This window comes from Aegilops tauschii, chromosome 3 (genome assembly GCF_002575655.3).
Source record: "Aegilops tauschii subsp. strangulata cultivar AL8/78 chromosome 3, Aet v6.0, whole genome shotgun sequence".
NCBI lineage: Eukaryota > Viridiplantae > Streptophyta > Magnoliopsida > Poales > Poaceae > Aegilops > Aegilops tauschii.
This window is the reverse complement of record NC_053037.3, coordinates 90,513,909-90,535,540: the sequence shown is the minus strand read 5'-3', so window position 1 is coordinate 90,535,540 and position 21,632 is coordinate 90,513,909. Positions and strand designations below refer to the sequence as shown.

Below are 21,632 nucleotides of genomic sequence, written 5' to 3'. Positions count from 1 at the left end.
TCACTTGAGACATGCAAATCATACCACATGGGCAAGATGACTGAAAGGCCTCATTTTCAGTAAGATGGAACAAGAGAGCAACTTGTTGGAAGTAATACATTTGATGTGTGCAGTCCAATGAGTGCTGAGGCACGCAGTGGATATTGTTATGTTCTTACTTCACAGATGATTTGAGTAGATGCTGAGAATATTTACTTGATGAAACACAAGTCTGAATTATTGAAAGGTTCAAGTAATTTCAGAGTGAAGTTGAAGATCGTCGTGACAAGAGGATAAAATGTCTGTGATATGATCATAGAGATGAATATCTGAGTTACGAGTTTGGCACACAATTAAGAAATTGTGGAAATTGTTTCACGACTAATATCGCCTGGAACACCATATTGTGATGGTATGTCTGAACATCATAACTGCACCCTATTGGATATGGTGCATACCATGATGTCTCTTATCGAATTACAACTATCGTTTATGGGTTAGGCATTAGAGACAACCGCATTCACTTTAAATAGGGCACCACGCAATTCCGTTGAGACGACACCGTATGAACTATGGTTTAGAGAAACCGAAGCTGTCGTTTCTTAAAAGTTTGGGGCTGCGACGCTTATGTGAAAAAGTTTCAGGCTGATAAGCTCGAACCCAAAGCGGATAAATGCATCTTCATAGAATACCCAAAATAGTTGGGTATACCTCCTATTTCAGATCTGGAAGCAAAAGTGATTGTTTCTAGAAACGAGTCCTTTCTCGAGGAAAAGTTTCTCTCGAAAGAATTGAGTGGAGGATGGTGGAGACTTGATGAGGTCATTGAACCGTCACTTCAACTAATGTGTAGCAGGGCACAGGAAGTTGTTCCTGTGGCACCTACACCAATTGAAGTGGAAGCTTATGATAGTGATCATGAAACTTCAGATCAAGTCACTACCAAACCTCATAGGATGACTAGGATGCGTACTACTTCAGAGTGGTACGTAATCCTGTCTTGGAAGTCATGTTGCAAGACAACAATGAACCTACGAGCTATGGAGAAGCGATGGTGGGCCCGGATTCCGACGAATGGTTCGAGGCCATAAAATCCGAGAGGATCCATGTATGAAAACAAAGTATAGACTTTGAAAGAACTACTTGATGGTCGTAAGGCTGTTGGGTACAGATGGATTTTAAAGGGAAGACAGACAATGATGGTAAGTGTCACCATTAAGAAAGCTCGACTTGTCGTTAAGATGTTTTCCGGCAAGTTCAAGGAGTTGACTGCGATGAGACTTTCTCACTCGTAGCGATGCTAAGAGTCTGTTAGAATTATATTAGTAGTTACTGCATTATTTATGAAATCTTGCAGGTAGGATGTCAAAACATTGTTTCCTCGACGATTTTCTTGAGGAAAGGTTGTATGTGATACAACCAGAAGGTTTTGTCAATCATGAAAGATGCTAACAAGTATGCAAAGCTCCAGCAATCCTTCTAAGGATTGGAGTAAGCATCTCGGAGTTGGAATGAACGCTTTGATGAGATGATCAAAGATTTTGGGTTTATACAAAGTTCATGAGAAACTTGTATTTCCAAAGAAGTGAGTGGGAGCACTATAGAATTTTTGATGAGTATATGTTGTTAACATATTGTTGATCAGAAATGATGTAGAATTTCTGGAAAGCATCCAGGGTTATTTGAAAAGTGTTTTTCAATGGAAAACCTGGATTAAGCTACTTGAACATTGAGCATCAAGATCTATAAGGATAGATCAAAACGCTTAATAGTACTTTCAAATGAATGCATACCGTGACAGGATTTTGAAGGAGTTCAAAATAGATCAGCAAAGAAGGAGTTCTTGGCTGTGTTACAAGGTGTGAGTATTGAGTAAGACTCAAGACCTGACCACGGCAGAAGAGAGAGAAAGGACGAAGGTCGTCCCCTATGCTTTAGACGTAGGCTCTATAGTATGCTATGCTGTGTACCGCACCTGAAGTGTGCCTTGCCATGAGTTAGTCAAGGGGTACAATAGTGATCCGGGAATGGATCACATGACAGCGGTCGAACTTATCCTTAGTATCTAGTGGACTAAGGAATTTTCTCGATTATGGCGGTGGTAAAAGAGTTCGTCGTAAAGGGTTACGTCGATGCAAACTTTGACACTAATCTGGATGACTCTGAGTAGTAAACCGGATTCGTATAGTAGAGCAGTTATTTGGAATAGCTCCAAGTAGCGCGTGGTAGCTACATCTACAAGATGACATAGAGATTTGTAAAGCACACACGGATCTGAATGTTGCAGACCCGTTGACTAAAACCTCTCTCGTAAGCATAACATGATCAAACCCTAGAACTCATTGAGTGTTAATCACATGGTGATGTGGACTAGATTATTGACTCTAGTAAACTTTGAGTGTTAATCACATGGTGATGTGAACTAGATTATTGACTCTAGTGCAAGTGGGAGACTGTTGGAAATATGCCCTAGAGGCAATAATAAAATGGTTATTATTGCATTTCCTTGTACATGATAAATGTCTATTGTTCATGCTATAATTGTATTAACTGGAAACCGTAATACATGTGTGAATACATAAACCACAACATGTCCCTAGTAAGCCTCTAGTTGACTAGCTCGTTGATCAATAGATGGTTATGGTTTCCTGACCATGGACATTGGATGTCATTGATAACGGGATCACATCATTAGGAGAATGATGTGATGGACAAGACCCAATCCTAAGCATAGCACAAGATCGTGTAGTTCGTTTGCTAAGAGCTTTTCTAATGTCAAGTATCGTTTCCTTAGACCATGAGATTGTGCAACTCCCGGATACCGTAGGAATGCTTTGGGTGTACCAAACGTCACAACGTAACTGGGTGGCTATAAAGGTGCACTACAGGTATCTCCGAACGTGTCTGTTGGGTTGGCACGAATCGAGATTGGGATTTGTCACTCCGTATGACGGAGAGGTATCTCTGGGCCCACTCGGTAATGCATCATCATAATGAGCTCAATGTGACCAAGTGGTTGGTCACGGGATCATGCATTACGGTACGAGTAAAGTGACGTACCGGTAACGAGATTGAACAAGGCATTGGGATACCGACGATCGAATCTCGGGCAAGTAACGTACCGATTGACAAAGGGAATTGTATACGGGATTGATTGAATCCTCGACATCGTGGTTCATCCGATGAGATCATCGTGGAACATGTGGGAGCCAACATGGGTATCCAGATCCCGCTGTTGGTTACTGACCGGAGAGTCGTCTCGGTCATGTCTGCATGTCTCCCGAACCCGTAGGGTCTACACACTTAAGGTTCGGTGACGCTAGGGTTGTAGAGATATTAGTATGCGGAAATCCGAAAGTCGTTCGGAGTCCCGGATGAGATCCCGGACGTCACGAGGAGTTCCGGAATAGTCCGGAGGTAAAGATTTATATATGGGAAGTCCTATTTTGGCCACCGGAAAATGTTCGGGATTTTTCGGTATTGTGCCGGGAAGGTTCTAGAAGGTTCCGAAGTGGGGCCCACCTGCATGGGGGGACCCACATGAACGTGGGTAGTGGGGGCAAGGCCCCACACCCCTGGTCAAGGTGCACCAAGATCCCACCTTAGAAGGAATAAGATCATATCCCGAAGGGATAAGATCAAGATTCCTAAAAAAGGGGGATAACAATCGGTGGGGAAGGGAAATGATGGGATTTCTTTCCCCCACCTTTGCCAACGCCCCAATGGACTTGGAGGGCAAGAAACCAGCCCCCTCCACCCCTATGTATAGTGGAGAGGCGCATGGGAGCAGCACCCCAAGCCCTGGCGCCTCCCTCCCTCCCGTGACACCTCTTCCTCCCCGCTTGCGCTTGGCGAAGCCCTGCCGGGATCCCGCTACTTCCACCACCACGCCGTCGTGCTGCTGGATCTCCATCAACTTCTCCTCCCCCCTTGCTGGATCAAGAAGGAGGAGACGTCCCCGCTCCGTACGTGTGTTGAACGCGGAGGTGCCGTCCGTTCGGCGCTAGGATCATCGGTGATTTGGATCACGACGAGTACGACTCCATCAACCCCGTTCTCTTGAACGCTTCCGCTCGCGATCTACAAGGGTATGTAGATGCACTCCTCCCCTCTCGTTGCTAGCATCTCCTAGATTGATCTTGGTGACACGTAGGAAAATTTTGAATTTCTGCTACGTTCCTCAACATTTATCATGAAAATTGTCCCTGATACAATCTAAAGTCCAAATTTTCATAATTCTTTATTACATAAAAAGACGTATGTTTTCTTTGATTAAATATGCATACTCGACCTCTCCAACAAGATGCACCCCTTCAAAATGCTTTATGAAGCTGACAGATATAGAAAGCATGTAGCCATACCTATTCTTGTGCATGTCTTCAGAGCTTGAGAAAAATGAGGTACCAACAGAATACTAATAGTTTGCTGAGTGCTAACCACCTTGCAGGCTGAATAAACACGATGGTCAAAGTCCTAATTAATTCAAACACAAACAACATAAAAAATTGAGATAGAAGCCACTGCACACATACTTTTCTGAATCTGACAATCAATTGAATTGGCGCCTTTCTATTTGTACACTTATAGACATCTCAAATATCACAAATTACAGTTCAGATTTTGTTCACATACTCTAGTAATTACTGGTAGTGAAAAAATGGTTTACAAATGGAACATGGTGTGATCTTAAAAAAAGAATAGAACCTGGTGTGTTGTTGCTTCAGCATCACGTTACTACAACGGGAAGCCATCGGCCTCCTTCCCGCTAGCTCCGAGAAACAGCATTTCCGTTGTCGGGGTGCCGGCGTCTTCTTCAACATGATAGCCCTCCCTCCATCTGCTTCTTGCTGTCTCCAGTTGTGCCAGCATCAGAGAACCATCCACCCCTAGCCTCGGCAGTGCGCTGAATGGGCGACAGCAGAGTGAGAGTTGGGCCTGAAGATGCTATCACATGCCTTCGTGATCATGTGACCTGTCAGACAGCAGTGTAAGGATAGGATCGGCGGTCACGCCATCCCCGGATACACAGTTCCTCCGGTCCTTGCCCGCCACAACCCAGAGCCCTCCGCCATGCCCCATCACGACTCAGAGCCCTCCTCCATGCTCCGCTCCTTAGCAATTTGTAAATCTAAGAAGTCAAAATGAACCACTCATATAAATCTTGCTATGAAGTTGCTTCTACACGTGAACATAAGTAAAAGGGGTACCATAAACTACAATTAGGAAAAACTTGTGAACCTTCTTAGTCTCATACCTGAAGCTACAAGGCCGTTGTGGCACCTGTCAGACAGTATACCAATAGATAGGATCGACGGTCACGACATTCCCGGATGCACAGTTCCTCCGCTCCTTCCCCGCCACAATCCAGAGCCCTTTGTCATGCGCCGCCGTCACCCAGAGCCCTCCTCCATGCTCCACTCCTTAGCAAAATCAAAGAAGGCAAAAGAAACCACACATATAAATTTTGTTGTGAAGTTGCTTGTATACGTGAACATAAGAAAAAGGGGTACCATAAACCAAGGTTGGAAAAAGTGCTAGGCGGTAGGCGGGCGGTGACCCTCTTCCTAGCGCCTTGCCTGCCTAGGCGTAGCCTAGGCGGCCCAAGGCGTTTCGTACGGTAGCATGTTAGGAGGATAATTATTTGGGTAGATTTTGTACCATAGCAGGTTAGAAAGACAATGTAGTGATAAAAAGGATAGCCTTTGTACCGTAGTAGGTTAGAAAGACAATGTGGTGATAAAAATAGCATACATCAGGCAATGTGAAGAACTAAATATAGTCTATTCAATGGGGCAGCACGCCCATAGAAATATCAAATATTCAAATAGATTAGAGGCAAACATCATACAAACCCAATTGGCATAGCATTATAAATTATGAGTTCAACAGTTCACACATCAAAATGAAGTTCTTTAATTCCTAGAATCTTATTGGGAAGACTTCTCTCACAAGTCAAAAAGGGAAATTCCACATGGACGCACACACAAACTGTTCGACTCAATGACATAAAGATATAATATATAAAAAGTACTTAAGAAAAGACACATGTTCATTTGAGTCTCCTCAATTATCAATAGCCATTCTCCTCATCTGAATGCATCTCCTCCTCATCATCAAACTCCTCTTCTTCAGAATCAAATTCTTCTTCAGAATCAAATTCTTCTTCTTCATAAAGTTGTTTTGGTCTCGCACTTCTACGTGGCTCGAGCAGTTCATCGCCTCCCATTGCTTCTCCAATGCCACTCCCTGGCATCCCTGTACTATTCATCTCCTCCTCATCTTTATCCATATAGATGACTTCTGCATAATCATCTCCGCCCTCAAAAAGAAAACCTTGAGCTTCAGTAGTTTCAGCGGATAAGAGGACATCAGTGATCTTCTTCTCCTTGATCATTTGTTTCTTGGCCATCATTCTCGAGTTGAATTGTATGAACACAAGAGAGTTTAGACGTTCTGTAGTTAGCCTATTTCTTTTCTTCGTATGTATCTACAACAGGAAAAACATAAGGATTAAGAACAGGGAATGTTTTGACATGTGACGGACTAATCAAGCTAGATGTGAGATTAGAGAGTCGGGAGACTAACATTTTCGAAGGTACTCCAATTCCTTTCACAGACTGAAGAATTTGATGTCAATGAGAGGATTCTCACAGCCATCCTTTGTAGAGCTGGTGCTTCAGTTCCATGGAGCCTCCACCATGATGATATGAATTAAAGCACAGAATCAAGTTAACAATGTATTGCATAAATTAGACTTCACAAAATCAGAATGCATACCTGCATTATAATCAAAATTTTGACAACTCCTCGCAAGCTTCTTTGCAAATGATCCTTCTTTAATTCAAAATTGACAGCTTGATCTTGTTTGTCATCATCACCATAATAAAAGGTCTCCACACAGTTAATGAACCCATCGGCATTAAACTACAATTAGGCAAAAATTGTGAGCCTTCTTAATCTCATACCTGAAGCTACAAGGCCGTTGTTATCATCAACCTTTGTTGTTGTATGTGTGTATATTGGTATTCAACCTCAATTCCTCACAATTTATAAATCAAGCACATACCAGTAGCAGCCTCGTTGATGGTCTTTGTCACCGTCTGCTCCCACGAGGTCATCACGAGGCAGCCGCTGCTCCTTCCCATCATCCATCGTCTCCATCTTCCTCGGGCCCACGGGCTCGAGCAGGATGCCAACGACGGCCAGAGGGGCAGCGACGCGCATGCCGGCAGGGGGAAGGAAGAACAGGGCGGCGGTGCTCCCTCCTGGAGGAGGGAGGAGCAGGGGCGGTGGCATGTGCGCCGGGAGGAGGCCGGGAGGGTATGGGCGGCCGGGAGCGAGGGAGGAGGTGGGGGCGGGCCGGCGCCGGGATCCAGGGAGGTTGGGGGTCGGGCGGCGCCGGGAGTGAGGGAGAAGGTGGGGGCGGAGCGAGCCATGATCTGGGGAGGAGATGGGGCGGCCGTCGGGGAGGAGGTCGGGGGCTGGCGGCGAAGGGATCTGGAGGAATCGCTAGGTCAGGAGGAACGGCGGGGAATCGCTAGGTTTTTTTTCGTGGGAGGGTTGCGAGTTAACGGAGCTGGGAGGATGACAAAAAAAAAACCAGAGGTGGGAGGATGATGAAAAAAAAACCAGCGAAATTAAACCGCGCAGACTATTCACCAAGTCGTCCATTAGGGGTAGAGATCTACTACTACTGCAGTAGCGCGAAATACTTAAGAACAACTGTAACCGCACTATAACAAAGTTTGGGAGTTCACATATTTCAAAATAGGCTCATAAATATTCCAAAAATTCATGAATTTGTTTCAAAAGGAAAAAGTTCACATATTCAAAAAAGTTCATGAAAATTGAAAAAAAAAATCACCAATTTGAGAAAAGTTCATGAATTTGTAAATGTTCACGGGTTTGAAAAGTTTCCAGAACTTGAAAAGTTCGTCAAAATTGGAAAAAAAAAAAGTTCACTAATCTCGGAAAAGCTCACGGGCTTGAAAAAAGTTCACGAAAATCTGGTAAAAATTCATGAATTTTGAAAAGTTCATGAAATACAAAAAATTTCAAGGAAATTAAAAAATTTCACTAATTTAGAAAAAGATTACCTATTTGAAAAATAATCACATGTTTGGAAAAGTTTCATGGATTTGAAAAGTTCACAGATTTTGAAAAAGTTTATGAAATTGAAAAAAAATCACCAATTTGAGAAAAGTTCACGAATTTGAAAAAAAAAATCACGGGTTTAAAAGGTTCATCAAATTTGGATAAAAAATTCGGGCATTTGAAGAAAAGGGAAAAGATAAAAAAAAAGACAAATAAAACAGAACAAAATTGGTTCAGGAAAACCAGAAACAAAAAAAAGCTGGCCGGCACCTGCCTTACATCGGGCGCACAAAAAAAGAAAAAAAATTAGGCACAGCAGGATAACTAGCCAGTTGGTTACTGGAGGTGATGCTAAACCCTAAGGGCGTGAGTTCGAAATCTCATGTCACATGCCCCTCTTTTTTGAACATTAAAATATAGTACATGCTGTGCGGGCCTAGGGCGAGCGGGTGTGCGCCGGTTGGCCGGATAGCCTATAACCGGCACCTTAAGCGTGGAATAGGAATCGCCGAGTACCGAGCAGTGACATTGGATGTGTGCGAACAGCCGAACACACTGGTCTATATAGAGCCCGCTACAAACGGTATGGTCAGATGCCTGATACATAGGCGTATTTGATGGGTTGGCCCAAGTAACGTAGTGTTTTCACCTTTATTTCTCTAATATTATTCTTTGATTTTTAGGTAAAGTACACTAACTTTTCTCCTAGAGATATATATATGAACACCTGTTTCATATAACATTTATATGTAATCAACTTATCTTACTAACTAGATGATACCCCGCGCGTTGATGTGTGAACTATTCGTCATATATGCACACGATAATAGGTAAATTGAATAACTTCATTTGCTTAGTAGATATATGATATTAAAATGAAAAACTGGAATGGACACAATTATGTAATTTTAAACATTGCAAAATGTAAATTGTGTGATTAAAGTTTTTACATTAAATTTAGTGATATGACATTAGTCTCGTATCATTTACACAATTATAAATGTGTATAAAGATGGGTGGTGGGTGGGTAGAAAAATCGACTTTTTATAGGGACTCCCAGATCCGATCGTACATCGAGATCGGGTCATCCGATGTAGCAATCTTTTGAAACCGATCTAACATCTGTTTAGAAGAAGTTTCTCACGCTTCTCCTGACCCTAGTCTGATGCCGGAGACAGGGAGAGCGGCTTTGAGGCCCGATCTGACATCAAACTTAGAAAAGATTCCACGCGTTCCTCCTGAGCATGATCTGAAACCAAGACTAGGGTAAGCGGCTTCGAGATACAATTTAAGATCGCTCCTGGAAGAGGACTCACGCTCATCCTGAACTTGATCTGACATCGGGTATGAGGGAAGCGGTTCGTGTTGCTCCTCGACTTGGCGTGACACCAAGTTCGTGAAGATTAGCTCTCTACGACAACCCGCGGTGTACTCCATGCTGCCGAACCTGCCGGTCCGACCCGGAGTGAAGGACTCAACCTGACTGAGGTGGACAGCTGAGTTGGGGACGCCATCGAGACGAAACTCTGGCCGGGCACGAAGACTGCGCGGACGCCGATCTGAGCATTGTCTTGACTCCCATCGATCTGTGATGATCACCCACCAGGAACTGTGTGTTTCACCATTGATGGAACCTAAACCGGTAGATCTCGAGGTAGGTCATTCTAAGGTAGGCGTTTAGGAACGACGGTAATAAGGACACATGATTTTACCCAGGTTCGGACTCTCCGAGGAGATAATACCCTACGTCATACTTGTGTTTATTGTGTTGTAGTGAGTATAAAATATATGTATCTACAAAGAGATTCTTATGTTTTAGACAAGCCCCACCCCTCGGTTTACATGGGTACCGGGGGTCCTAGGGTTACAAGATCCTAGTCGGCTACATACGGAACACCACAATTGTTTTTTTTAGGGAAAGACCTTCTGGCATTTTATTCAACTTGGGGAAGAGTTACATCAAAAAGTACATGTGTTAATAGAAAGGAAGGCATCTCATCTATCCACTCTTCACGAATCTTAGAGTCATAACAGCTAGAAATGTGCAACTTTATTTGCCTTTCTAGGACAATGTCTAAAGGATATCTCGGGGACACCATGAGCAAGGTGAAAGCAATCTGCAAGTATAGCTGAATATGGGCTCAGAATTTTAGTCTCCCCGTTGCATGCTTGCACTAGTTCAAAGCAATCTGTCTCCACTTGTACATTATGACATCCAACTCCATCAATCAGCTGTAGACCCATCCGTAAGGCTTTGGCTTCAGCGGACGGTGCATCAAGTGTGTTATCAATCAACTCCAATACCCCCGCTACAACTTCTCCTCGATGGTTCCGCAAGACCACCGCAGCAGCTCCGCTTCCATCCTCAAAGAAAGAGGCATCAACATTCAGTTTATAGTAGCCTGGAGCTGGGTGTTGCCATCGTATATCAGGAGCTGATGTGTTTGGTCGAACTGCATGGTATATAGTAATAGCTTGGATTGCAAAAGAAGTGCTCGCTGCAGTTTTAACCATCTGACCCTTGACAGCCTCACGACGTTCAAACCATATGTACCATGCTCCCACGTTCCCACCACAATTGTTGTTTGCAGTAATATGCAATTATAGCCTTATATTACATGAGCGTTGAATTTGGAACTCCGCTTCCGTTGTTGTTTACAGTAATCTGTTGTTATAGCTTCTATAAACGCCAACGTCCACTCAGAAAAGGACAGATTGGCACGTGTGTTTACTCAAAGGATAGCACTCTATCGAACAGATGTCTACTTGCAGATTTCCTTCTTCTTTTTGTATGAAATGTTGTTTTAACTGCCTCTTGAACCACAATGTAGGACTTACATCACTCCCAGCTGGACAACAAACGTGTTTATGAACATGATTGGACTGACGTGACAGTTAAAAATCACAAGAGGTACATATGTCCCGACTTTTGTATGATTACATATTTGATCATTTTCTTTATCCTTTAGGTTGTTGCTGTTGCTGATGGAATCCATTTAACATTTGATTTGGATGGTACATAAGCTATCACTGTGGTACATCTACTAATTATTTTTTTTTTTGCGGGGACTACTAATTATATTTTTGTAGCTCTGTTTGCATGTAAACATTTTATACACGCCAATTACTATGAAAGAACATGTTGTCCATGTTGTATTTTTTTCTCACAGAGCTACAAAACTCCGTCTGACCCTATGTCCTTCGGTAGGCAACCCCTGTTACTTTTTTTAGGGGTTAAAATCAAACTTTATTGATCAAAATTCCATATGATGTGGGATACAAAATGGCAACCCCTGTTACTGGGCGACGTCCAGTGGACATCATTGATGCCTCCCCTTCCAAGTTGCCCGAAAGTTGGATCAAGTACGATTCTGGTCCAATATCTTGCTGACGCCAGGGAGGGAGACTCGAATGACTGATTCTGGTTTTTGTTCGCTTTAGTTTGCGGGACAAAAAAATTTATTCATCAAATACCACGCGATCAAGCGAACCAGGCCACAGGGGCCCCTTTAGCTACCCCCTTCGGCTTCCAGGCCTCCAGGCCCAATTACAATTTTCTTTACACAAAAAGAACAAATATACACTTTCTTATAAACGAAGACAGAGATTTTTTAAACAGAAATGCCATGATCTAAAGAAAGATAAATAAAATTGCCATGCTAAAAAAATAGAGAACATTTTTTCCATAGACCAATAAACTAAAAATGCCATCTCTTAAAATGGCATGATAAAAAATGCCATCTTCATCTCTTAATAATAAAAATCTCATCTACTAATAATAAAAAATGCCATCTCCTAATAATAAAAATGCCATTTCTTAAGAAAAAATGCCATCTTTTAAATAAATAAAAACACCATCACTTAAATAAATAAAATGCCATTTCTTAATAAAAAATGACTTCTCTTATAATAAATAAATGTCACGTGACATAGTTTAAAAATGAATAAAACTGCCATGTCGAATTTTCGTATAGAATACGCCAATTGGTAAAAGAAGAAAAAAAGGGAGGGCGCCAGAATTCGAACCAGGTGGAGGTTTGAGCTATTAGCAGTGCACTGGTTCTAATGTTTTGAAATATAGTTCGCAGGCGTTTTTCTTATAGCGAATTGTTTTGAAAAGCCGACGTGGCTTGCGTTCTGCGCCAGGTAGTGTTGGGGAACGTAGTAATTTCAAAAAAATTCCTACGCACACGCAAGATCATGGTGATGCATAGCAACGAGAGGGGAGAGTGGTGTCCACATACCCTCGTAGACCGACAGCGGAAGCGCTATCACAACGCGGTTGATGTAGTCGTACGTCTTCACGATCCGACCGATCAAGTACCGAACGCACGGCACCTCCGAGTTCTGCACACGTTCAGCTCGATGACGTCCCTCGAACTCCGATCCAGCCAAGTGTTGAGGGAGAGTTTCGTCAGCACGACGGCGTGGTGACGATGATGATGTTCCACCGACGCAGGGCTTCGCCTAAGCTCCGCGACGGTATTATCGAGGTGTAATATGGTGGAGGGGGGCACCGCACACGGCTAAGAGATCTCAAGGATCAATTGTTGTGTCTCTGGGGTGCCCCCTGCCTCCGTATATAAAGGAGCAAGGGAGGAGGAGGCCGGCCCTAGGAGGGGGCGCACCAAGCGTGGAGTCCTACTAGGACTCCCTAGTCCTAGTAGGATTCCACCTCCCATATGGAATAGGAAAAAAGGAAGGGAAAAAGAGAAGGAAGGAAGGGGGCGCCCCCCTTCCCTAGTCCAATTCGGACCAGACCAAGGGGAGGGGTGCGGCCACCCTTGAGGCCCTTTTCCTTCTTTCCCGTATGGCCCAATAAGGCCGAATACGTATTCCCGTAACTCTCCGGTACTCTGAAAAATACCCGAATCACTCGGAACATTTCCGAAGTCCGAATATAGTCGTCCAATATATCGATCTTTACGTCTCGGCCATTTCGAGACTCCTCGTCATGTCCCCGATCTCATCCGGGACTCCGAACTCCTTCGTTACATCAAAACTCAATAAAACTGTCATCGTAACGTTAAGCGTGCGGACCCTACGGGTTCGAGAACTATGTAGACATGACCGAGACACGTCTCCGGTCAATAACCAATAGCGGGACCTGGATGCCCATATTGGCTCCCACATATTCTACGAAGATCTTTATCGGTCAGACCGCATAACAACATACGTTGTTCCCTTTGTCACCGGTATGTTACTTGCCCGAGATTTGATCGTGGTATCTCGATACCTAGTTCAATCTCGTTACCGGCAAGTCTCTTTACTCGTTCCATAACACATCATCCCGCAACTAACTCATTAGTCACAATGCTTGCAAGGCTTATAGTGATGTGCATTATCGAGTGGGCCCAGAGATACCTCTCCAACAATCGGAGTGACAAATCCTAATCTCGAAATACGCCAACCCAACAAGTACCTTTGGAGACACCTGTAGAGCACCTTTATAATCACCCATTTACGTTGTGACGTTTGGTAGCACACAAAGTGTTCCTCCGGTAAACGGGAGTTGCATAATCTCATAGTCATAGGTACATGTATAAGTCATGAAGAAAGCAATAGCAACATACTAGACGATCGAGTGCTAAGCTAACGGAATGGGTCAAGTCAATCACGTCATTCTCCTAATGAGGTGATCTCGTTAATCAAATGACAACTTATGTCTATGGCTAGGAAACATAACCATCTTTGATTAACGAGCTAGTCAAGTAGAGGCATACTAGTGACACTCTGTTTGTCTATATATTCACACATGTATTATGTTTCCGGTTAATACAATTCTAGCATGAATAATAAACATTTATCATGATATAAGGAAATAAATAATACTTTATTATTGCCTCTAGGGCATATTTCCTTCAGTCTCCCACTTGCACTAGAGTCAATAATCTAGTTCACATCGCCATGTGATTTAACATGAATAGTTCACATCACCATGTGATTAACACCCATAGTTCACATCGTCATGTGACCATCACCCAAAGGGTTTACTAGAGTCAGTAATTTAGTTCACATCGCTATGTGATTAACACCCAAAGAGTACTAAGGTGTGATCATGTTTTGCTTGTGAGATAATTTTAGTCAACGGGTCTGTCATATTCAGATCCGTAAGTATTTTGCAAATTTCTATGTCTACAATGCTCTGCATGGAGCTACTCTAGCTAATTGCTCCCACTTTCAATATGTATCTAGACCGAGACTTAGAGTTATCTAGATTAGTGTCAAAACTTGCATTGACGTAACCTTTTACGACGAGCCTTTTGGCACTTCCATAATCGAGAAACATATCCTTATTCTAGTAAGGATAATTTTGACCGCTGTCTAGTGATCTACTCCTAGATCACTATTGTACTCCCTTGCCAAAATCAGTGTAGGGTATACAATAGATCTGGTACACAGCATGGCATACTTTATAGAACCTATGGCCGAGGCATAGGGAATGACTTTCATTCTTTTTCTATCTTTTGCCGTGGTCGGGCTTTGAGTCTTTACTCAATTTCACACCTTGTAACACAGGCAAGAACTCTTTCTTTGACTGTTCTATTTTGAACTACTTCAAAATCTTGTTAAGGTATGTACTCATTGAAAAAACTTATCAAGCGTCTTCATCTATCTCTATAGATCTTGATGCTCAATATGTAAGCAGCTTCACCGAGGTCTATCTTTGAAAAACTCCTTTCAAACACTCCTTTATGCTTTGCAGAATAATTCTACATTATTTCTGATTAACAATATGTCATTCACATATACCTATCAGAAATGTTGTAGTGCTCCCACTCACTTTCTTGTAAATACAGGCTTCACCGCAAGTCTGTATAACACTATATCCTTTGATCAACTTATCAAAGTGTATATTCCAACTTCGAGATGCTTGCACCAGTCCATAGATGGATCGCTGGAGCTTGCATATTTTGTTAGCACCTTTAGGATTGACAAAACCTTCTGGTTGCATCATATACAACTCTTCTTTAATAAATCCATTAAGGAATGCAGTTTTGTTTATCCATTTGCCATATTTCATAAAATGCGGCAATTGCTAACATGATTCGGACAGACTTAAGCATAGATACGAGTGAGAAACTCTCATCGTAGTCAACACTTTGAACTTGTCGAAAACCTTTTGCGACAATTCTAGCTTTGTAGATAGTAACACTACTATCAGCGTCCGTCTTCCTCTTGAAGATCCATTTATTTCCTATTGCTTGCCGATCATCGGGCAAGTCAACCAAAGTCCACACTTTGTTCTCATACATGGATCTCATCTCAGATTTCATGGCCTCAAGCCATTTTGCGGAATCTGGGCTCACCATCGTTTCTTCATAGTTCGTAGGTTTGTCAGAGTCTAGTAACATAACCTCCAGAACAGGATTACCGTACCACTCTGGTGCGGATCTTACTCTGGTTTACCTACGAGGTTTGGTAGTAACTTGATCTGAAGTTCCATGATCATCATCATTAACTTCCTCACTAATTGGTGCAGGAGTCACAGGAACAGATTTCTGTGATGAACTACTTTCCAATAAGGGAGCAGGTACAGTTACCTCATCAAGTTCTAGTTTCCTCCCACTCACTTCTTTCGAGAGAAACTCCTTCTCTAGAAAGGATCCATACTAAGCAACGAATGTCTTGCCTTCGGATCTGTGATAGAAGGTGTACCCAACTGTCTCCTTTGGGTATCTTATGAAGACACATTTCTCCGATTTGGGTTTGAGCTTATCAGGATGAAATTTTTTTCACATAAGCATCGCAACCCCAAACTTTAAGAAACGACAACTTTGGTTTCTTGCTAAACCACAGTTCATAAGGCGTTGTCTTAACGGATTTTGATGGTGCCCTATTTAACGTGAATGCAGCTGTCTCTAATGCATAACCCCAAAACGATAGTGGTAGATCGGTAAGAGACATCATATATCGCACCATATCTAATAAAGTATGATTACGACGTTCGGACACACCATTACGCTGTGGTGTTCCGGGTAGCGTGAGTTGCGAAACTATTTCACATTGTTTCAAATGTAGGCCAAACTCGTAACTCAAATATTCTCCTCCACGATCAGATCGTAGGAATTTTATTTTCTTGTTACGATGATTTTCAACTTCACTCTGAAATTCTTCGAACTTTTAAAATGTTTCAGACTTATGTTTCATTAAGTAGATATACCCATATCTGCTCAAATCATCTGTGAAGGTGAGAAAATAACGATATCCGTCACGAGCCTCAATATTCATCGGACCACATACATCTGTATGTATGATTTCCAATAAATCTGTTGCTCTCTCCATAGTTCCGGAGAACGGTGTTTTGGTCATCTCGCCCATGAGGCACGGTTCGCAAGCATCAAGTGATTCATAATCAAGTGATTCCAAAATCCCATCAGTAATGGAGTTTCTTCATGCGCTTTACACCAATATGACCTAAACGGAAGTGCCACAAATAAGTTGCACTATCATTATTAACTTTGCATCTTTTGGCTTCAATATTATGAATATGTGTATCACTATGATCGAGATCCAACAAACCATTTTCGTTGGTGTGTATGACCATAGAAGGTTTTATTCATGTAAACAGAACAACAATTGTTCTCTAACTTAAATGAATAACCGTATTGCAATAAACATGATCAAATCATATTCCTGCTCAACGCAAACACCAAATAACACTTATTTAGTTTCAACACTAATCCCGAAAGTATAGGGAGTGTGTGATGATGATCATATCAATCTTGGAACTACTTCCAACACACATCGTCACCTCTCCTTTTACTAGTCTCTGTTTATTCTGCAACTCCCGTTTCGAGTTACTACTCTTTAGCAACTGAACCAGTATCAAATACTGAGGGGTTGCTATAAACACTAGTAAGTACACATCAATAACATGTATATCCAATATACCTTTGTTCACTTTGCCATCCTTCTTATCCACCAAATACTTGGGGCAGTTTCGCCTCCAGTGACCAGTCCCTTTGCAGTGGAAGCACTTAGTCTCAGGCTTAGGTACAGACTTGGGTTTTTTCACTTGAGTAGCAACTTGCTTGCCGTTCTTTTGAAGTTCCCCTTTTATCCCTTTGCCCTTTTCTTGAAACTAGTGGTCTCGTCAACCATCAACACTTGAAGTGGTCTCGTCAACCATCAACACTTGATGTTTTTCTTGATTTCTACCTTCATCGATTTCAGCATCACGAAGAGCTCTGGAATTACTTTCGTCATCCCTTGCATATCATAGTTCATCACGAAGTTCTACTAACTTGGTGATGATGACTAGAGAATTCTGTCAATCACTATTTTATCCGGAAGATTAACTCCCACTTGATTCAAGCGATTGTAGTACCCAGACAATCTGAGCACATGCTCACTAGTTGAGCGATTCTCCTCCATCTTTTAGCTATAGAACTTGTTGGAGACTTCATATCTCTCAACTCAAGTATTTGCTTGAAATATTAACTTCAACTCCTGGAACATCTTATATGGTCCATGACGTTCAAAACATCTTTGAAGTCCCGATTCTCAGCCGTTAAGCATGGTGCACTAAACTATCAAGTAGTCATCATATTGAGCTAGCCAAACGTTCATAACGTCTGCATCTGCTCCTGCAATAGGTCTGTCACCTAGCGGTGCATCAAGGACATAATTTTTCTGTGCAGCAATGAGGATAATCCTCAGATCACGGATCCAATCCGCATCTTTGCTACTAACATCTTTCAACATAATTTTTCTCTAGGAACATATCAAAAATAAACAAAGGGAAGCAACAACGCGAGCTATTGATCTACAACATAATTTGCAAAATACTATCAGGACTAAGTTCATGATAAATTTAAGTTCAATTAATCATATTACTTAAGAACTCCCACTTAGATAGACATCCCTCTAATCCTCTAAGTGATCACGTGATCCATATCAACTAAACCATGTCCGATCATCACGTGAGATGGAGTAGTTTCAACGGTGAACATCACTATGTTGATCATATCTACTATATGATTCACGCTCGACCTTTCGGTCTCCGTGTTCCGAGGCCATATCTGTTATATGCTAGGCTCGTCAAGTTTAACCTGAGTATTCCGCGTGTGCAACTGTTTTGCACCCGTTGTATTTGAACGTAGAGCCTATCACACCCGATCATCACGTGGTGTCTCAGCACGAAGAACTTTCGCAACGGTGCATACTCAGGGAGAACACTTATACTTTGATAATTTAGTGAAGGATCATCTTATAATGCTACCGTCAAACAAAGCAAGATAAGATGCATAAAGGATTAACATCACATGCAATCAATATAAGTGATATGATATGGCCATCATCATCTTGTGCTTGTGATCTCCATCTCCGAAACACCGTGCTTGTGATCTCCATCTCCGAAGCATCGTCATGATCACCATCGTCACCGGCGCGACACCTTGATCTCCATCGTAGTATCGTTGTCGTCTCGCCAACTAATTGCTTTTACGATTATCGCTACCGCTTAGTGATAAAGTAAAACTATTACATGGTGATTGCATCTCATACAATAAAGCGGCAACCATATGGCTCCTGCCAGTTGCCGATAACTCGGTTACAAAACATGATCATCTCATACAACAAATTATATCACATCATGTCTTGACCATATCACATCACAACATGCCCTGTAAAAACAAGTTAGACGTCCTCTACTTTGTTGTTGCAAGTTTTACGTGGCTGCTACGGGCTTAGCAAGAACCGTTCTTACCTACGCATCAAAACCACAACGATAGTTTGTCGAGTTGGTGTTGTTTTAACCTTCGCAAGGATCGGGCGTAGCCACACTCGGTTCAACTAAAGTGAGAGAGACAGACACCCGCCAGTCACCTTTAAGCAACGAGTGCTCGCAACGGTGAAACCAGTCTCGCATAAGCGTACGCGTAATGTCGGTTCGGGCCGCTTCATCTCACAATACCGCTGAACCAAAGTATGACATGCTGGTAAGCAGTATGACTTATATCGCCCACAACTCACTTGTGTTCTACTCGTGCATAGCATCAACGCATAAAACCAGGCTCGGATGCCACTGTTGGGGAACGTAGTAATTTCAAAAAAAATCCTACGCACACGCAAGATCATGGTGATGCATAGCAATGAGAGGGGAGAGTGTTGTCCACGTACCCTCGTAGACCGACAGCGGAAGCGTTATCACAACGCGGTTGATGTAGTCGTACGTCTTCACGATCCGACCGATCAAGTACCGAACGCACGGCACCTTCGAGTTCTACACACGTTCAGCTCGATGACGTCCCTCGAACTCCGATCCAGCTGAGTGTTGAGGGAGAGTTTCATCAGCACGACGGCGTGGTGACGATGATGATGTTCCACCGACGCAGGGCTTCGCCTAAGCTCCGCGACGGTATTATCGAGGTGTAATATGGTGGAGGGGGGCACCGCACACGGCTAAGAGATCTCAAGGATCAATTGTTGTGTCTCTGGGGTGCCCCCTACCCCCGTATATAAAGGAGCAAGGGAGGAGGAGGCCGGCCCTAGGAGGGGGCGCACCAAGTGAGAAGTCCTACTAGGACTCCCTAGTCCTAGTAGGATTCCACCTCCCATATGGAATAGGAAAAGAGGAAGGGAAAAAGAGAAGGAAGGAAGGGGGCGCCCCCCTTCCCTAGTCCAATTCGGACCAGACCAAGGGGAGGGGTGCGGCCACCCTTGAGGCCCTTTTCCTTCTTTCCCGTATGGCCCAATAAGGCCCAATACGTATTCCCGTAACTCTCCGATACTCTGAAAAATACCCGAATCACTCGGAACATTTCCGAAGTCCGAATATAGTCGTCCAATATATCGATCTTTACGTCTCGGCCATTTCGAGACTCCTCATCATGTCCCCGATCTCATCCGGGACTCCGAACTCCTTCGTTACATCAAAACTCAATAAAACGGTCATCGTAACGTTAAGCGTGCGGACCCTACGGGTTCGAGAACTATGTAGACATGACCGAGACACGTCTCCGGTCAATAACCAATAGCGGGACCTGGATGCCCATATTGGCTCCCACATATTCTACGAAGATCTTTATCGGTCAGACCGCATAACAACATACGTTGTTCCCTTTGTCACCGGTATGTTACTTGCCCGAGATTTGATCGTCGGTATCTCGATACCTAGTTCAATCTCGTTACCGGCAAGTCTCTTTACTCGTTCCGTAACACATCATCCCGCAACTAACTCATTAGTCACAATGCTTGCAAGGCTTATAGTGATGTGCATTATCGAGTGGGCCCAGAGATACCTCTCCAACAATCGGAGTGACAAATCCTAATCTCGAAATACGCCAACCCAACAAGTACCTTTGGAGACACCTGTAGAGCACCTTTATAATCACCCATTTACATTGTGACGTTTGGTAGCACACAAAGTGTTCCTTCGGTAAACGGGAGTTGCATAATCTCATAGTCATAGGAACATGTATAAGTCATGAAGAAAGCAATAGCAACATACTAAACGATCGAGTGCTAAGCTAACGGAATGGGTCAAGTCAATCACGTCATTCTCCTAATGAGGTGATCTCGTTAATCAAATGACAACTTATGTCTATGGCTAGGAAACATAACCATCTTTGATTAACGAGCTGGTCAAGTAGAGGCATACTAGTGACACTCTGTTTGTCTATATATTCACACATGTATTATGTTTCCGGTTAATACAATTCTAGCATGAATAATAAACATTTATCATGATATAAGGAAATAAATAATACTTTATTATTGCCTCTAGGGCATATTTCCTTCAGGTAGTCCTGGCCATGGGCAGCCCGGCCCAGCCCGATGCTGCTCCTGGGCCGGACCCAGGCCTCGGTTTTGAGCCCAAAGACTAGGACAGGCCGGGCCCAGGCCCGTTTGTTTTTGCCTTTTACTGAAGAGGCCCGGCCCGAGGCCCAATGTTTTTTTGCAGTGGCAGGCCGGGCTTGGGCCTGAAAAGTAGGCCCGGCGACCGGGCCGGGCCGGGCTCGGGCCTGAGTTTTCTACCTCGGGCTTGGTCAGGCCCGGCCCGAAGCCCGGCCCGGTGGATGGCCTGTATAGCGCCAGGATTCGTGCAAATGTATCCGATGGAGGATAGGGGGGTCGCTGCAAAATATGTCATAGCTAAAGTCGCCAGCTAACGTTTCCCTATCTAAAACGTGATTTCGGTTGGGAAGGAGAACGGGGCGTGGAGTGGTCGATCGTGCGGAGAAGGAAAATTATGATTACATTCTAATCTGGCAAGTTATTGTTTGGTTAATTTCAAAAAAAAGTTATTGTTTGGTTGAGAAGGATCAATTAAGATATTAGGGATCGGTTGAAAAGGAAGTCAGGCTCGTGATGATGGGAAGTTAGTAAAAAGATCAACGTTAGGGGGCGGAAAAGTCGATATGAAAACCGGAATGGAAGGTGGGATTCGATTGGCAAAAGAATCGGGTGGGACGAGGAGCCCCACCTGAAATCAAGGGGTAGAGATTAGATACTTTATGATTTGTGAATGCCACGTGTCATCCATCAGGGCGGGTCTCACCTGCTAACCGTGAGACCTGGTCTCGTATAATTTTTTTCTGATGAGGAGCCCGTCG

General features: G+C 43.2%; 1 long non-coding RNA gene across 2 annotated transcripts; it reads right to left on the bottom strand.

Annotated features, from left to right (window-relative positions):
• Window positions 1-4,545: 4,545 nt before the first annotated feature.
• Window positions 4,546-7,517, bottom strand: LOC120976511 (uncharacterized). Of its 2 annotated transcripts, XR_012204353.1 has the most exons (5): window positions 7,046-7,517; window positions 6,757-6,903; window positions 6,565-6,670; window positions 5,234-6,466; window positions 4,546-5,107 (listed from the first exon to the last, which is right to left on the bottom strand). It is a non-coding gene; the product is annotated as an uncharacterized lncRNA (long non-coding RNA). The 2 variants fall into 2 exon arrangements; XR_012204352.1 differs by having other exon boundaries at window positions 6,565-6,903.
• Between the last annotated feature and the right edge of the window lie 14,115 nt (window positions 7,518-21,632).